Consider the following 14948-nt stretch of genomic DNA (forward strand, 5'->3'; position numbering starts at 1 on the left):
TGCAGATAAATCCCACCAAAGTATATCTCCAAGGCAGACTCTCATTCACATGCCTCCCACAGGGAGAGTTTGGGAGGGAGTTCACTCGGTCTTCCACTTTGGGAAGTATAGACATCAGGGAAATATTTCTGCATGTTAAAGTCAACCAACTCTTTCTCCTCAAAGACCTCTGAAGATAAATCCTGTTTCCTCCAGTAGGAATAAAATAAGACCCCTGCATAATTTCCCATACATCACATGCAACCCTCTTACTTTTTCATCTTTGCCATGACAGTTCAACATCTTTTTAATGTTTCCATTGTATTGTACATCATATACCTTCTTAACATCCTTTAGGTTATTTTTATCTTTAACAATGATAGCCAACAAAGCCTTTAAGGGAAAAAATAATAAGTACATCCATACCACAATAACAATTTAGTATATTCATTTCTATTTAAGATTTAGCTCATTTTTGCTCCTCAAATTAGTTATTTTTATTATTTTTAAACAGTTCATATCTTGTTCTATGCAAATAGACTGCAACTTGTTTTTCAAAATACCCCTCAAACTTACTGTATCAGATCATTTTGTCCTACCACTAGTTCATTAGTTACTCTCTGATAGTCCTTCTTTTACAAACATACAAAAAAGGTTCACTCTACCTAAATTTTAATATCTCCCTCTCAAATCTGATTCAGAATTTCCCACACCCCTTTTGCTTCTGCTTCCCACTCAGATACCACTAATGCACACAGCCCAGGCCTGAGTTGACCTCACCCATAAGCAGTTGATAAGTATGGTACTTTCTTTTCATTTCCCAGCTCTACCTTTCCCCACACAGACTAGTCAATGTTCATGATGCTTCATGGAGTGCAGGGGATGAGGGAAAAGAAACCCTTCTCGAGGGAGCCATTACTGGTCTGCTGGTGGTGCCCTCTGGGAGTACCTCTAGTCCTACTTTAAGGAGGTGTCAGTTCTCTGCAGGGTCACCTGATACAACTTCCCACTAGCCGTAGTTCCTATTGTACTTTCCTTCTGATTCCTTCCCTCCAACCCTCTCTTCTGCAGATCCACTCATCTGGTATAGTCTCCCTCTTGAGGTCAGTGCTTCTTGTCACGCAGTCACATTGGGCAGGGTTTCTCTCAAGTTGACCCTAGACCAGAAACCCCCAGAGAATCCACCAGGAGAAAAACTCATGTGCACATGCTTAGCCATACACTGAGAGGGCAAAATGCCCACAGTTCTCATCATCTTCTTCCCTATTTTGCCACAAACCACTCTACACAGACTGACTTAGCTATTTGGGGACATGAATCAGAAACCAATGCTAGTGTCCCCTGTTCCTGTCAGTCTTACAGATCTTGGAGTCCTCCCTCAACTCTGCTTAGTTTATGAAGAGCACAGAAAGGGGCAGCCCTTATTTCCCTTGCAAAGGGGAGGTTGGAGAAGGGAAGGTGGGTATCAATGCACACCAATAAGTCAAAGGAATTCTCCACTGCTAATCTCTTCTATTCCATCTCTTCAGTTCCTCTTGCCCGATGAAATTTGGAGTAAGAGCTACAAAACAAAACAAAAGTCTCACAATTTTTTAGAGTAGTCTTTTATAAAGGATAAAATTAAACTTTCAAAATTGGAGAGTAACGGTAGAGATATACAGTACTAGAGTGTTCTAGTCCATTTTTTCTAGTCCAGATTTGAAGAATAATAAACACTAATTAAACATAATTTGGACTCTCCTTTGTTAACACATTGACTCATCATTTGAACCAAGTACCATAGCCTTGTGTCATGATAAGTCAATATAAAGTATTCAAAATTCTTGAATTTTATTTTCTATAAAACATGGATAATTATAGCTACATCAGAAGATTGTACTGAGGAATACAGTAATATAATGAATAGTGCCTGCAAAGAATTTAACATTATGACTGCTATTAAAATAGACTCTAAATGCAACATACATTTTAAGGTGAATATTTTTCATTTTATGTATTTTATTTTTTAACTATTGACACATTAATTGTAGGAATTAATGGGACTAGCTGTGACATGTTCATACATGCATAGAAAATGTCCATTCATCCTTCTACTCTCTTCCTGCCTCCTTGTCAGGACTCTGCTTTTGACATCTCCCCCAACCTCAGCCCCTTGTAGCCCTTAGAATCCCTCTTCTACTTTCAGGATACTTAAGAAAATTTTTTTGTTGTTTCAACATATGAGAGAAAACATGTGATAGTTATCTTTCTGTGTCTGTCTGACTTTTTCAACTTAACATCATACCCTCCATTGCCATACATTTTCTGCAAAACACAGGATTTTATTCTTTGTTATTGAATAATACTCTGCTGTGTATATATATCACTTTATCCGATTATCTGTTCAAGCAACTAGACTCGTTCCAAATTTGGCTGGTTATGAATAATGCCTCAATAAGCAGACATATGCAGGCATCTGTTTGGTGTGCTGACTTTGTTTTCTTCAGACATATAACCAGGAGTGAAATACCTGGTTGATATAGTAGTTATAGTAGTTCTATTTTTAGTTTTCTGTTTGTTTTTTTTTTTTTTTTTAGGTAACTCCATACTGTTTTCCACAGCAGCTGCTCTAATTTACATTCCTACCAACCAGTTTAGGGTTCTTTTTCCCCAAATCCTCACTATCATTTGTTGTTATTATTATTATTATTATTATTATTATTATTATTTTAATAAAAGTCATTCTTCCAAGGGTGAGATAGAATCTCATTATGTATTTGATTTGTATTTTGCTAATAGCTAAAGATATTGATCATTTTAATATGTTTATAGGATATTTCAATTTCTTCTTTTAAGACACATCTATTCAAATTATTGGCCCATTTTCAAATTGGATTAATATTTTATTCTTAAAGTTTTGTTTCAGTTCCTAATGATTCTGGAACTTAATCCTCTGTCAGATGAATAGCTGACAAAGATTTTCACCTATTCTGAAAGTTGTCTCTTCACTCTACTGATTGTTTCCTTTGCTGTGCAAAAGTATTTTATTTTGGGGTAATTCCATCTATCAATTCTTGCTTTTGTTTTCTATGCATTCCAAGTCCTATCAAGGAAATAAATCATCATCATCTGTGCCAAGATCTTAAATTGTTTCCCCTATGTTTTCCTTCTGGTGGGTTCAGAGTTTTACATATTTCATTAAGATCTCTGATCTGTTTTCAGTTGCTTTCCAGAGGGCAAGAGATGGGAGTCTAAATTCAATTTCTCCATGTGGATAGTGTTTTCCAAGCACCATTTATTAAAGGATTGTCCTTTCTCCAATGCATCATTTGTCAAAAATCACCTTTGTCAAAATTCAGTCGGCTTTAAATGCATGGTTTTATTTCTGGGTCCTCCGTTGGGTTCCTCTGGTTTAGGTGTCTCTTTTTATGGCAATACCATGCTGTTTTTGTTACTATGGTCTGTAGTGTGTCTAGAAATCAGGTATTGTGATGCCTCCTGCTTTGTCCTTTTGATTCAAGACTACTGTGACTATTCAGGATCTTTTGTGCCTCTATGTGAATTTGAGGATTGTTGTTCTCCAGTTCAAAGGAGACAATCATAGGTATTTTGACGAGGATTACATCGAATTTGTAGATTTCTTTCAGTAGTACACCTGATTCAACAATAACTCTCTCAATCCATGAATATAGGAGATCTTTCTATCATTAAATGTCTTCTTCAATTTTTTTCTTTACTGTTGTGCATTTGTCATTATTGAGGTATTGCACATTCTGGTTTTTTTGTTTTGTTTTGTTTTGTTTTGTTTTGTTTTGCGGTGCTGGGGATCGAATCCAGGGACTTGTGCATGCAAGGAAAGCACTCTACCGACTGAGCTATTTCCCCAGCCTGTATTGCACATTCTGAAGCATCTTTTTTGCCTTTGACACAGAGTACACACTTGTAGAGATGACTTCTGTGCCTCTCAGAGTAAAGATCATGTACCAATAAAACTTACATTTAATAGATAAGGACATATACCATAAGAGATATATGCTCCAAATACTCTAAAAATCTTTTACCTCTTATTATCATCATGCTACAGCAGCAAAAGAAGCATTATTTGATTCACATAAAAAGTAAAAGGAAAATACAGATATATTATGTTTAAGAATACATGTATATACTTCTAAATATATATTACATATTTACATGTGTTTGTTATATATAAATGAACATTAGAGATATGTAATGAAAGTTTTTCCACGTGTCAACAATGAAGTAATTTGGTTTCCAGCCTTCATAGATAATCAACAAAATTCTGAACTTCTACTCTTCTCCAACACTCTTTGCTATTTTGTCCCGGTGTCTGTGCACCAGTGATGAAGTAGTGGACTGGCATTGGCTCAGCCTTCGTGAAGGTTCATGCAGAGGGCATTGTGGTACACTTATGTGTGACAGCATCTGAAACCTCAAAAATAAATAAATAAATAAATAAATAAATAAATAAATAAATAGATTCTATGACTAGGAATTAAGACCCAAGCTTGAAAGTTCAAAGCCAGACTTAGCAACACTGAAGTGCTAAGAAGCAACTCAGTGATGCCCAGTCTCTATATAAAAATACAAAAAAAAAAAAAAAAAATGGGGGCTGGGGATGTGGTTCAGTGTTTGAATGCCCTTGAGTTCAATCCCTGGTATCCTCTACCCACCAAAAAAGGAGAAGGTAGCTCTATAAGAGCATCCCAAACATTCCATAAATTTGTCAAACCTCAATATATCTGATATCGTCTGATTTTTTTTTTCCATGTGGCAAAATGGGTGGAAATGACATATTGGGGTTCATGCTTTTAAGGATTCTTCAAGTAAGTGGGATGCAGTGGTGCACACCAGTAATCCTGTGGCTTGGAAGCCTGAGGCATGAGGATGGCAAGGGCAAAGTCAGACTCAGCAACTAATCAAGACCCTAAGCAAGTTAGTGAAACCCCTTTATCAAAATAAAAAATAAAAAAGACTGGAGATTTGGTGTGGTGCTTTAGTGCCCCTGGGCCCAATCCCTGGTACAGAAAAAAATAAATAAATTTCTTTATATAATCCTTTTATTGGAGTGAGATCTTTATGTGTGAGAGTATTTGTATATTCTTAATAGCTTCATAGTGAAAATCTTGTTTTGGTTTATCAATTCAAAACATTTAGGCTGTTTTCAAAGTTTGAGTTTTTAAGACCACCTCTACTTTTGGGTAGCATGTTATCTCTAAATCACTTCCCCGTGCTTATTTTAAAGCGAACTTCATGCAATGAACTCAGTTTCAAGGACACTGTATTTTGACACAAGAAATATGGTAAAGAATTTAGAGACATCCAAATGGTTTAGTCAGCTTTTTTGCTGCTGTGACCAAAAGACCTGAAAAGAACTGGGCATGGTGGCACACACCTATAATCCCAGCAGTTCAGGAGTCTGAGATTGGAAGATGGTGAGTTCAAAGTCAGCCTCAGCCACAGTGAGATGCTAAGCAACTCAGTGAGACCCTGCCTCTAAATAAAATACAAAATAGGGCTGGGGATGTGGCTAAGGGGTCTAGTGCCCCTGAGTTCAATCCCTGGTACCAAAAGAAAAAAGAAACTTTCCACGGGGTGATCCAAGATGGCGGACTAGAGGGGGACTGCATCCCCAGTCGCTCCAGAACCCAGGAGTTAAGAAGGGGAGGCATTGAGAGACTCGGACCAAAATAGAGCCACAGGGTGAGTCTGCCCACTGGGTAAAGCTCGGCCCGGGTGGCAGGCCCAGATAGAGGTGGCTTATCGGAGCAGGGCAGGGCAGCTAGAGTCTTCCACAGGCAGCCCTGCGCATTCTGGCGCTGGGCCCCTCCCACACAGCCAGCTTCTCCAGGTTCTCGGAGCAGGTCCCCTACTGAGAGCCTCTCTGATCAGAACAAGCTCCAAGTCCCGGAGCCAGCGCGGCATACTCAGGCCCGCAAGTGGCTTCAGGGACCAGGACAGGGCAGCCAGCGACCTCCCCAAGCAGCCTGGACCCTGCGGTGGGAGGTGCCATTCAAGGCTAGCTTCTCGGAACACACCGCCCAGTGAGAGCTTTTCTACATAGAGACAGTCACAAGTCCCCGAGCCAACGGAGAGCTTGGATCCGCAAGCAGCCTCTGGGATCAGGGCAGGGCAGCCAGAGACCTCTTCAGGCGGCTCTGCCCACTCTGGCCACAGGCTCTTTCCACGGGGCGATCCAAGATGGCGACCTAAAGGGTGACTGCATCTCCAGTCGCTCCAGAACCCAGGACATAAGAAGGGGAGGCATTGAGAGACTTGGACAAAAATAGAGTCACGGGGTGAGTCTCCCCCACTGGGCAAAACTTGGCCTCGGTGGCAGGCACAGATAGGGGTGGCTTATCATAGCAGGGTTGGGCAGCTAGAGTCTTCCCAAGGTAGCCTTCCACACTCTGGCGGTGGGCTCCCCCCACACGGCCAGCTGCACGGTGCAGACCCCCAGTGAGAGCCTTTCCGCACAGAGCCAGCTCCAAGCCCTGGAACCAGTAGGGGCTAGGGGCAGCTTTCTTTGGAAGCACTGCATTATCAAGTTCCTCCAAGACTTCAGGCTACTGAAGGCTGGGAGTTGATACACTGGAAATCTACCGGGACACTATAAGCCAATAGAGGAAATCTGCAGTATCTCAGATTCCACTGACATCTGACCTTTATGAGAAAACAAGGGAAGAAAATGTCCCAAACAAACCTAGATACTACATCAATAAAACCCAATGACAGCACAGCAGAAGAAATGTCAGGGAGTTCAGAATGTACATAATTAAAACAATCAGAGAAGCAAATGAGGAGATGAAAGAGCAAATGCAGGCATTAAATGAACACACCAATCAACAGTTAAAAGACCAAATACGGGAAGCAAGAGATCATTTCAATAAAGAGTTAGAGATACTGAAAAAAAAAAAACTGAAATACTTGAAATGAAGGAAACAATAAACCAAGTTAAAAACTCCATAGAAAGCATAACCAATAGGGTAGAACACTTGGAAGACAGAACCTCAGACATTGAAGACAAAATATTTAATCTTGAAAACAAAGTTGAACAAACAGAGAAGATGGTAAGAAATCATGAACAGAATCTACAAGAACTATGGGAATCATGAAAAGGACAAATTTAAGAATTATTGGGATTGAAGAAGGCTGAGAGAAACAAACCAAAGGAATGAACAATCTATTCAATGAAATAATATCAGAAAATTTCCCAAATCTGAAGAATGAAATAGAAAACCAAGTACAAGAGGCTTATAGAACTCCAAATATACAAAATTACAACAGACCCACACAAAGGCACATTATTATGAAAATACCTAACATACAAAATAAAGACAGAATTTTAAAGGCCGTGAGAGAAAAGAATCAAATTACGTTCAGGGGGAAACCAATAAGAATATCAGCAGATTTTTCAATCCAGACCCTAAAAGCTAGAAGGGCCTGGAACAACATTTACCAAGCCCTGAAAGAAAACAGATGCCAACCAAGAATCTTATACCCAGCAAAACTTACCTTCAAATTTGACAATGAAATAAGATCCTTCCATGATAAACAAAAGCTAAAGGAATTTACAAAAAAAAGCCAGCATTAAAGAACATTCTCAGCAAAATATTCCATGAGGAAGAGATGAAAAACGATGCAAATCAGCAACAGGAGGCGCTAGCCTAAAGGAATAGCCAAATAAAGGAGAAACCAAATCATGTCAAAAAACAAATATGAGTCAAATGACTGGGAATACAAATCAAATCACAATAATAACCCTGAATGTTAATGGCCTGAACTCATCGATCAAAACACATAGATTGGCAGATTGGATTAAAAAGAAAAATCCAACAATATGCTGCCTGCAAGAGACTCATCTCATAGAAAGAGATACCCATAGACTAAAGGTGAACGGATGGGGGAAAACATACCATGCACACGGACACAGCAAAAAAGCTGGAGTTTCCATCCTTATTTCAGATAATGTGGACTTCAAGCCAAAACTAGTCAGAAGGGATAAAGAAGGACATTACATGCTGCTTAAGGGAAGCATAAATCAGCAAGACATAACAATTATAAATACCTATGCCCCGAACATTGGCTCATCCACATACATCAAACAAATCCTTCTCAATTCCAGAAATCAAATAGACCACAACACAATAATACTAGGGGATTTTAACACACCTCTCTCACCACTGGATAGATCTTCCAAACAAAAATTGAATAAAGAAACCATAGATCTAAATAACACAATCAACAATTTAGACTTAACGGACATATATAGAATATACCATCCAACAAAGAACGAATACACTTTCTTCTCAGCAGCACATGGATCCTTCTCTAAAATAGACCATATTTTATGCCACAAAGCTACTGTTAGCAAATACAAGAAGATAGAGATACTACCTTGTACTCTATCAGATCATAATGGATTGAAATTAGAAATAAATGACAGAATAAAAAACAGAAATTTCTCCAATACCTGGAGACTAAATAATACACTATTATATGATGAATGGATAACAGAAGACATCAGGAGGGAAATTAAAAAATTCTTAGAAGTAAACGAGAACAAAGGCACATCATATCAAAATCTCTGGGACACTATGAAAGCAGTACTTAGAGGAAGATTTATTTCATGGGGCGCATTCAAAAAAAGAAGTAGAAATCAACAAATAAACGTCTTAACACTACAGCTCAAAGCCCTAGAAAAAGAAGAGCAGACCAATACCAAAAGTAGTAGAAGACAGGAAATAGTTAAAATCAGAGCTGAAATCAACGAAATTGAAACAAAAGAAACAATTGGAAAAATTAACAAAATAAACAGTTGGTTCTTTGAAAAAATAAACAAAATTGATAAGCCCTTAGCCACACTAACAAAGAGAAAGAGGGAGAAAACTCAAATTACTAAAATTCGGAATGAACAAGGAAACATCACAACAGACACGACTGAAATACAAAACATAATTAGAAGCTATTTTGAAAATCTTTACTCCAACAAAACAGAAAACCTCGAAGACATCAACAGGTTTCTAGAGACATATGAATTACCTAAACTGAACGGGGAGGATATACACAACTTAAATAAAATAATTTCAAGCAATGAAACAGAAGAGGTCATCAAAAGCCTACCAACAAAGAAAAGTCCGGGAGCAGATGGGTTCTCTGCCGAGCTCTACAAAACCTTTAAAGAAGAGTTCATTCCAATACTCCTCAAAGTATTTCATGAAATAGAAGAGGAGGGAACCCTCCCAAACTCGTTTCATGAAGCCAATATCACCCTGATACCTAAACCAGACAGAGACACATCAAGGAAAGAAAATTTCAGACCAATATCCTTAATGAACATCGATGCAAAAATACTCAACAAAATTTTAGCAAATCGCATACAAATATATATTAAAAAGGTAGTGCACCACGATCAAGTGGGTTTTATCCCAGGGATGCAAGTTGGTTCAACATTCGGAAATCAATAAATGTCATTCACCATATCAACAGACTTAAAGTCAAGAATCACATGATTATTTCAATAGATGCAGAAAAACCATTTGATAAAATACAGCACCCCTTCATGCTCAAAACACTAGAAAAAATTGGGGTAGTGGGAACGTTCCTTAACATTATAAAGGCAATCTACGCTAAGCCTATGGCCAATATCATTCTAAATGGTGAAAAACTGAAAGCATTCCCCCTAAAAACTGGAACAAGGCAGGGATGCCCTCTTTCACCACTTCTATTCAACATCGTCCTTGAGACTCTAGCCAGAGCAATTAGACAAACCAAAGAAATTAAAGGGATACGAATTGGAAAAGAAGAACTCAAACTATCCCTGTTCACTGACGACATGATTATATATTTAGAGGAACCTGGAAATTCCACCAGAAATCTTTTAGAACTCATAAGTGAATTCAGTAAAGTAGCAGGTTACAAGATCAATGCTCATAAATCCGATGCATTTCTGTACATAAGTGATGAATCCTCAGAAAGAGTAGTTAGGAAAACTACCCCATTCACAATAGCATCGAAAAAAATAAAATACTTGGGAATCAATCTCACAAAAGAGGTGAAAGACCTCTACAATGAGAACTACAGAACACTAAAGAAAGAAATTAAAGAAAACTTTAGAAGATGGTAAGATCTCCCATGTTCCTGGATAGGCAGAATTAATATTGTCAAAATGGCCATACTACCTAAAGTGCTATACAGATTCAATGCAATTCCAATTAAAATCCCAATGATGTACCTTGCAGAAATAGAGCAAGCAATTATGAAATTCATCTGGAAGAATAAAAAACCTAGAATAGCTAAAGCAATCCTAAGTAGCAAGAATGAAGCAGGGGGTATTGCAATATCAGATCTTCAACTCACTACAAAGCAATAGTAGCAAAAACGGCATGGTATTGGTACCAAAATAGACAGGTAGATCAATGGTACAGAATAGAGGACATGGACACAAACCCAAATAAATACAATTTTCTCATACTAGACAAAGGTTCCAAAAATATGCAATGGAGGAAAGATAGCCTCTTCAACAAATGGTGCTGGGAAAACTGGAAAACCATATGCAACAGAATGAAATTCAACTTCTATCTCTCATCCTACACAAAACTCAACTCAAAATGGATCAAGGACCTCGGAATAAGACCAGAGACCCTGCATCTTATAGAAGAAAAAGTAGGTCCAGATCTTAAACTTGTTGGCTTAGGATCAGACTTCCTTAACAGGACCCCCATAGCACAAGAAATAAAAGCAAGAATCAACAACTGGAATAGATTCAAACTAAAAATCTTTCTCTCAGCAAAGGAAACTTCAGCAATGTGAAGAGAGAGCCTACAGATTGGGAGAATATCTTTGCCAACCATACTTCACATAGAGCGCTAATTTCCAGAATCTATAAAGAACTCAAAAAACTCTACACCAAGAATACAAATAATCCAATCAACAAATGGGCTAAGGAAATGAACAGACACTTCACAGAAGAAGATGTACAAGCAAACAACAGATATATGAAAAAATGTTCAACATCCCTAGTAATAAGGGAAATGCAAATCAAAACTACCCTAAGATTCCATCTCACCCCAATCAGAATGGCGATTATCAAGAACACAAGCAACAATAGGTGTTGGCGAGGATGTGGTGAAAAAGGAACACTCATACATTGCTGGTGGGGTTGCAAATTAGTGCAGCCACTCTGGAAAACAGTATGGAGATTCCTCAGAAAGCTTGGAATGGAAACACCATTTGACCCAGGTATCCCACTCCTTGGCCTATACCCAAAGGACTTAAAATCAGCATACTACAGAGATACAGCCACATCAATGTTCATTGGTGCTCAATTCACCATAGCCAGCTTGTGGAACCAACCTAGATGCCCTTCAGTTGATGAATGGATAAAGAAACTTGGCATATATATACAATGGAATATTACTCCGCAATGAAGAATGATAAAATTATGGCATTTGCAGGCAAATGGATGAAATTGGAGAATATCATGCTAAGTGAGATAAGCCAAGCTCAAAAAACTACAGGAGGAATGATCTCGCTGATAAGTGGATGAGGACATATATTGGGGGTTGGGAGGGTTTAGCATTAGGTTTAGGGTTCGGTTTAGGGTTAAGGATAAGGAGTGTGGTAAGAATGAAGGAAAGAAGGACCATATAGAGGGAAAAGAGGGGTGGGAGGGGTGGGGGGGAAGGGAAAAAATAATGAATCAAACATCATTGCCCTATGTAAACGTATGATTACACAAATGGTATGCCTGACTCTATGTACAAATAGAGAAACAACATGTATCCCATTTGTTACAATAATAATAATAAAAAAAAGAAAAAGATAAAAGAAAAAAAGACCTAAAAGAACAATTTTAGAGGAGGAAAACATTATTTGTGAGCTTGTGGTTTTAGAGGTTTCATTGCATATGAAATGGAAAAGAACCAAATTAACACCATTTTGTTCTGACCTGACTCCATTGTATGCTTGCTTGTTACGTTTTCCTGTCAACCTCCTGAAGTTGTATCGATGTTGACAGTACAGTAGGACCTAGCCATGTCTTGACTATGGCCCTGATGTATAACAAAATGACTCTGAAATGTATAAACAAAACAATTCTCTCATGTAATCAAAATATCTGTCTCAACAAGGTTTTTTCTGACCTACATGTGCCTTAATTGTCCTTGTGGGTTTTATGGATTTTGCCTTTATAAACTCTGTACTTCCAAAATTCAGGGCTGGGAGTTCTTTGAGGTGTTAGCCTCTTCCCAAGAACCAACTGCTTGGTACACTTATTAAAAAAAAAACTCTTTTTCCCTTTCAATTTGAGTCAATATACCTGGTGGTTTATAATTCTTGTGTACTCCTTAACACATAGACAGCCAACTCCATTGCTCAGAGTTGCTCGAACATCGTGGCAGAAGGGTGTGGTGGAGGAAAGAGCTCAAAACATGGCACAGGAAACAGAAAGACTAAGTTGGACTCACAAAATAAAGACCTTAAAAGCACCATTGATCCACCTCCTGCAGCCACAGCCTATATGCCTATAGTTACCACCCAATTAATACATTCAAGTGGTTTAATGCACTGATTAGATTAAGACTCTCATAACCCAATCCTTTCACCTCTGAACTTCCTTATATTTGTCTCACAAATGAGCTCTTTGTGGACACCTCATATCTGTACTGTAAAACTGAGACTCTCTGGCATGAGCACTCATTCTCTTTCCTATTAACACACATTCAGAACTCTCTTTCATATACTAACTATGAGATACTTACTGTCTCTGCTAGGACTCCCTATTGGAACAAAAGCATTTCTCTAACACAAATATGACGTTGAAACTCTTTGCCCTCCCAAAAAACAGAACATATCAAGATACGATTTCCACAAACTTACGGTGACATTTGAGTGGTTTCAAGGGCTGACTGATACATGGTGTGTCATCATCTGATCCTTACAGCTTAACTTTTGCAGTCATGTTGAAGGTGAGCTCCCAGGTTTTATGGTAATTAAATCTGAGACAGAGGAAGAGATAACACCTCCTGCAACTTCCACCCCCAAATGGAAGACTTTCCTACAAACACATGTGAGTGTAGATTTACTGAAGTTGCAGGTAGGGCAGATTCCTTTTCCCTAGGTTTTCTTTCCTAAGACCAATTTAGAAGAAAACCATAGCATTGACTCCACAATAACCCAGTGTATTTCCACCTTGTTGTTCACCTCTCTTCTTTCCTATATTCTGTTTTATCCTCTACTCTACTTCTAAAAGTAAACAAAATTTCTCCAACTAAGGAAACTTAGTCTTTTTCTCATTGCTTATGTTTTGCTGATACTTACATTCTGGTAATTTCTCCTCTGTTTCAATAGTCATTTCTAACTATTTTTATACACATACACATTTCCCTCATTATGAAGAATTTTGGAGTCAGGTGCGGTGGTGCACACCTGTAATCCCAGCAACTCTGGAGCTGAGGCAGGATTCAAGATCAAAGCCAACCTCAGCAACTTAGTGAGGCCCTAAGAATGTGGTGAGACCCTGCCTCAAAATAAAAAATAACAAGTATTAAGGGGGCAGAGGATGTGGCTCAGTGGTTAAGCTCTGTCTCAAAATAAAAAATAAAAAGTAAACGCAGAACTGAGAATGTTGCGCAGTGGTTAAGCACCACTGAGTTCAATTCCCTGTACAAAAAAAAGTTGGGACACAACTTATTATTATTATTAAAATAATAACCCTTATTTATATTTTTATAATTTGGTATCATAGGAGTTACAAGGGAGAAAGAGACTCTGTAAGCACTATAAGAATTGCACATGGTGCACAGACACCATTAATTGGGAAATATTGTGAAACTCTAGCCAAACAGAAGCTGCATACGCCATGAAATTGTCCATGCCCATGAGAGACACAAAGTCCTGAGTGGGCAGATTGCCAGGTTCATAGGCACCTTTAGGAAAAGAGGTTTATTTTGATGTTCTTGGATGCCTTTTCTGCATTTTGCTCCAGATTTAAGTTTTTAAAATTAAATTTTTATTTTTTCCAAAGAGAAAAGAAGCATATTTCCTAGATTTGAGCCTATTACAAAGTAGTTCTTCATTGCTTTCAGTTGTACTCTGAATTACAAAAGGAAGAAATACGATTTTAGGCAGCACTGAATCAACATGAGATTGTTTTCCTGCCAGGAAACCTTTATAGGAGAACATTTTGAAACATAGCAACTGAAAGTGCACATAGTCTGGAGGGAACAAAAAAAAAATCATATCTGAGATCTAATGACAGCACCTTCTCTCTCTTATGGCTTTTCAAGAATGAGTACAAAGTAGTCAGTACTTCGTACTTTTTAAATGTACGAAAAAGCTGGTCAGCTTAGGAAACACCACATAACCCGCCTAGGTGAATGGTACAATCAAAATTAATGATCTGAAGCCCTCTCAAATCAATCTCCATATAGCAGTCATACTGAGTTTTGCAAAAACCATTGTTTAATACATGCAATACAGAATTTATCCCTTTAACCATTTTTAAGAACACAATTCATTGGCATGAAATAAATTCCCAACATTCAGCAACATGACCAGTCTCTTGTTCCAGAACATTTATATCACCTAAATAGAAATCCAAAACCCATTAAGCAATCCCTCCACATTCTTCTCTTCCCCCAACCCCAGGAAAATACTAATCTGTTTTTAGCCTCTTTAATTGTGCCTATTCTGTATATTTCATATAAATAAAATTTTATGATATGTGGTCTCCATCTATGTTTTTATACTTGGTATAACATCTTGAGGTTCATCAGTGTTTAGGAGATATCCATTCCTTTTTATTGACAAAAAAAGCATTATATTTAATGGATACCACATTTTAACCATTTTTCCATTGATGAGCATTTATATTGCTTTCACCTTTTAGTTATTAAGAATAATGCTTTTATGAACAGATATGTATTTTATTTGTCTTGGGTACATACCTGGGAGTGAAATCAATACTTCTG

Source organism: Sciurus carolinensis, chromosome 1 (genome assembly GCF_902686445.1).
Source record: "Sciurus carolinensis chromosome 1, mSciCar1.2, whole genome shotgun sequence".
Classification (NCBI taxonomy): Eukaryota; Metazoa; Chordata; class Mammalia; order Rodentia; family Sciuridae; genus Sciurus; species Sciurus carolinensis.